The 5099-nt window shown below is 39.2% G+C and overlaps 1 pseudogene; it reads left to right on the top strand.

The window, feature by feature from the left end:
* Positions 1-4208: 4208 nt before the first annotated feature.
* On the top strand, positions 4209-4782 carry LOC103749512 (annotated as a pseudogene).
* The last annotated feature ends 317 nt before the right edge of the window (positions 4783-5099 follow it).

Below are 5099 nucleotides of genomic sequence, written 5' to 3'. Positions count from 1 at the left end.
AAACAGATTTAATAATTACATCAAGAAGGCTGATACTGAGGATTTAGAAAGCTATCATCACTCTTTTACTGTGGTTAAGGAATCCAGATCCCAAAGGAAGCAGAATGATGAAAAAAGAAATAACCTGACTTGCATTAATTGGAGATGACAGGTTAAAATTCTGTTTCTAACCTATTTTGTTGTTTAGGAATCATAGTATGTCCAGAGAAAACCTCCCCACTTACCTTGAATTGCAAAAGCAAGCATGCTAGAAGAAGGGAGTATCTTTGATTATTCAATTATCTAATTATCAACAGATAATATAATTCTTTCAAGGAGATATACTTCTTGATCATAAAAATTAGAGACTACGAAGATTTATAACTCAGAACAAAACTGGGAAAAAATTCTGCTTCCATGTCCCTCCACACAAAAGTTCTCCAAAGCAATTCAAACATTTTCTTAAAACATCAAATTTTAAAATGTGGGCAACAGATTTCTAAGGGTTAATGGCTAATTCTAGTATGTTAGACACTTGTATTCTTGAGGGTAAGAAAGTACTAGAATATAATGGACAGTCTTGGGATTCTCTAACCAATGGTACAAAGGCTGGTTGCCTAGGTAACATCACAATACAAGCTCTAGAAAGCTGGATCAAGTCAGTAGGGAAGAGGTAACTTAAAATGAAATATTGCTGAGGAAAGATACCACTCAACATCATCATAAATGTATAAAGAGAGTCCTCTTCTTTTTAAAGTAAAAATATACTAAAAAGAAAATTTATGAAACCTAACAAAGAACATATGTACATCCTGGCATCACACTGGGCTAACAGAAAATGTATTGTTAAAAGGGTACACAATATTACTATCTTAAAGATAGGATTCTTTAGAGGATTTTTTGTTTGATTTCTGATACAGGGTCTCACTATGCAGCCTTGACTGACCTAGAACTCACTATGTAGACCAGGCTAGCCTTGAATTCACAGAGATCTGCCTACCTCAGCCTCCGGAGTCCTGGAATTAAAGGTATGCACCGTGATGCCCAGCTAATCTTTAGAGCTTTATAACTCTCCCAAAGTTACACAACTAACAACTGGTGGCAATCATTTACCCAGCTCTCAGATCCAGTGGCAGTTCACTCCTATCAAGGTGAGCCCACCTAAATCTGGTGATAGAACATGCCTGAGACCACATGGCCCCATGTGCGTGGAAACATACTACTGCTTTGGGTAGCTATAGCTCAGTCCCCAAAATTCTGCCTTCAAGGCTTCTTTGTAAATGCTTCCATAGTTAAGAATGTTGATCAAGTAGCTGAAGTTCCTAGGTTCTGCAGAGTTGGAAGTCATTTGTTTACAAATGGTGGGTTAACTCTAGATTTTTAGATGTACCAGAGATCATTAACACGGAAAGACCAAAGAACTAATTAATCTCGGGAAATATGGATAGTTAATTGGTTCAAAGAATAAAACTCAAAGGGGCAAGGAGATCTCAATTTCTAAGGACAGAAATAACAAGATCTGGGTGGTGGGAGAGAGCCCTGGAGAGATGGATTTATAGAAGGCCAGAGAAGAGAAACTCTCAAGAAAAAAGGAGTAAAACATCCCAGAAATGCCAAGTATAGTATAAATACTACTGTATAGTATTTATAAGGTCCAAGTCCAGAAACAGTTCCTAACCTCACATAAGGGACTAGAATATAAGACTTTGTCCTAATGAATCCAGAGGTTGAAGAGTCCATGGACTTTTTGTTTCATTTGAATGCTTCCAGTGAAACTTCCATTTCCCTGAGTCAAGCCTCAACTCCCATGGCTAGAAAAAGGGATCGTGCAACAACTCATTTCATTTCTTTAAACATAAGACAGTGGGAGAATCCCAACCTCCTCAACCCTCCTCTCCTTAATTATCTTACAAAGTCCCAAAATATATCTCATCTGAGCCTTCCAAAGCTTTTTCATCTTTTTTTTTTACATGTCTGGTTCTTTTTTCTTTATTTTTTATTGAGATTTTTAAATTTCATACATTTCCCACTCAAATCTCGACCCCACCCCCACCCCCAACCATGCCTCTCCCTATTCCCCCACATAACCCTATGCACTCTGCATTACATGCTGAGTCCTATTCATTCAGGTGTTTATACCAAAGTGTCCTTCAGTGTAACTGCGTCCCCTGAAGTCTAGTCAACCCAGCCTATGGTGGTATCTAAGTCATACTCTCCCTCACCCATCAGCAATCAGTCTCAAACAGTTCTCTATCTAGTTCTGGCCTGCCATCTATTTTTCACCTCCCCTTTGGGCCTTTGTTTCGTTGAGCTGACATGGGTCCTGCACTTGATACCACCACTGCCACAAGCTCACATGAGCAAGCCTCCAGTGGCCTGGAAGCCTCTACTTCCCTGTAATCAAGAACCAGCCCTGGCTCTTACAATCTTTCCGTCTCCTCTTTTGCAATGATCCCTGAGCTGTGGGTAGGTAAGGTTCCGTATAGGAATCCCATCCTATACTCTACAGTCTCTTATTCTCTAAAACTTGGTCAGATGTGGCCTTCTGCGTGCTTCACATTCAAAGGTACAAGGGAGCCTCTCTGGTGAGAGTTGAGGGGTGCAGGGCTTTTTCATCTTCTATGTGGCTTATTATGTTTCTCTTCCCTTGTTCCACACTTCTAGGGTGATGTCTGGTTATCATATTAACAATGCTAGCCCCCAGTGGCTGAACATTTATTATATACCAATTACTTCACATTTCTTTTTGAGTGCTTTGAACTACTGAAGCTCAGAGAGATGATGGAAGTTGTCTAGGGCCATTTATCAAGGAGTAAAACCAGGATTTTAATCCAATCCATCTGTTGCCCCAAACTGAGCTCTTCACCATTGCAACATATTCAGAAGACCCTGAAAAATACATATCCCACCACCTCTATCCCAGGTATAGAGATGACACAGTGGCTATGAACACTCTGTGTGTGGCCTCTCTGCTTTAATGCCAGAAGACATGACTCTATCCTCATATCATATCTCCAGGTTAGCTAACAAGCATCATTGTAAAGCCATGGCTTTATTCATGAGCCATGGCACTGAATATGACACTCTTGTACTCCAATGAGGTTATTAATACAGATACTGTTCTTAAAGATTCCTATATTAACTTATGATATAAAGTGAGGCTACGCCAGTCCCAAAAGGTCCATGAAGCTATCTAGGCAGATTTGAGTTCAAAATAAAATATACTTTATACTCAACCAAACACACTGACTTGTAATTCTGCTTGAACTCTAATTTGATGCTTTTACAACGATGAGTTATAGAAAAACATTACTTTTGAGAAATAGAAGCATGGCTACAAAACACAGCTTTAAAACAAACAGGAGGCCGAGGGCCATTGTGGAGAACATAGACTCTAAGCTTGGGACAGTCACACTGGGGAAAATTGAGAAGGATCTTTCTTTCTTTTACAGAAAGAAGTTTGATAATATTAAATGCTCAAAAAAGATTTATAGAGTTAAAAAGGTCAATTTAGGGTCATCTATAAATTAAAAAGGGAAGATTATCAAAGCTATAGTAATTCAAGGCTCCAAAAAAACAAAGTTACAGCTTGGAAAACTCCTTTGCTTTCTCTAATAAAAAAGGCTAGGCAAGGAACCTAGTCTATTTTCACTTTGGGCACCCAATTTGGGGTTTAATTATAACAACAATAACAATTCAGGTCTTTATGCATTACATTTTTCTTTTTCCTTCTAGAAAACTGTGCTTGCTCCAGTCCTAGATTTTTACTTATATTTTATTTAATCATTTCACTATACATAAACTTTTGAGAACAAATTTTCTTCATACATAATGATGGCTGATAGAAATGATAGGCAGGTAAGTAGGCAGGGAGACAGACAGCTAGTTGATGGGTTGATAGACTGGCATATCATTGACAAATGAACATAGAACAGAAACTTAGCAAGCATTTGTGACTCATTAAATATGGACATAAAAGAATTAAAGGGATCAAAGATGGCCATCTGGGTTCTATAATTCTGGTGGTTACACAGAGATAGAGAATATTTCAAGGGAAGAATAATGAGCTCAGTTTGTACATGTTGAATTAAAAGGACTGGAAATATTCAGGAAATAGTTGAATAATAGAGTCAAAAGCTTGAAGAGAGAGTCCCATGGCCAGAGAGGAGTGGTCAGACTATCCAAGGATCTACATTTCCCTTTCAGTTGATTGGTAGTTTTGATTTATCATGGATAATCTGTCACCAGAAGATATTCATCTGAAGGCTTACCAAAGAGAATCCTGGATTTAGCCATTGAGTCTCAGGATGCAGGAATCAAGACCATCTCTCTGCTGGATGAACAAGGAGAACAACTAAACCGCATACAAGAAGGCATAGCCCATAAATAAAGACATGAGAGAGGCAGAGCAGACTAACTGGACTCAACAAGTACTGCAGCCTTTGCATCTGCCCTTGTGATAGGACGAAGAACTTCTGAGTCTAGAAAGGGCTATAAGGCAACATGGGGTGATGGAGACAATGCACCAAGCAATATAGTATCTAAACAACCAGGCCAGGTAACAAACGGCCAGCCGCAGCAAACCACAGGAGCAACCAGCAATGGCTACATTAAATATAACTAATGATGCCAGAGAAGATGAGATAGAAGAGAACTTGACCCAAGTGGGAAAACTAAAGTACATGGCTTTGGACATGGGGAATGAAATTGATGCTCAAAACCGACAAATACAGAGGATCACAGAAAAGACTGACACCGTACAAAGATCGTATTGACATTGCCAATACAAAGCAGAAACACTAACAGCTTGAGCTCCTTCTGTACCTCTTTACCATTTACTCAGCTCCTCTAGCATCTCCTCCCAAGTCATTACCTTTCAGAGTTCCAAGTTCTGGTCCCACTATCTTCTAACTGGAGAAAGCGTGAAAGAAGGGCCAGAGGAGTAGCAGTCTCTCTACTTTTTTCAATTTTCTGTGGGTCTTGAGGGTCGGCTACTGTTGAGTCTTCTTTACAGTATTTTCTCTTAGCTGTACTCTTGCATTGGTTTCCGTGGATCACACATAGTGTCTTCATCCTCTTCACTCACTTGGGATTTTTTGCTTTCAGGATTTGGGAGTATG

The sequence above is a fragment of the Nannospalax galili genome, unplaced genomic scaffold, assembly GCF_000622305.1.
Source record: "Nannospalax galili isolate Female #2095 unplaced genomic scaffold, S.galili_v1.0 scaffold390, whole genome shotgun sequence".
In the NCBI taxonomy this organism is placed as follows: Eukaryota; Metazoa; Chordata; class Mammalia; order Rodentia; family Spalacidae; genus Nannospalax; species Nannospalax galili.
This window is presented reverse-complemented; position numbering and strand designations above follow the sequence as displayed.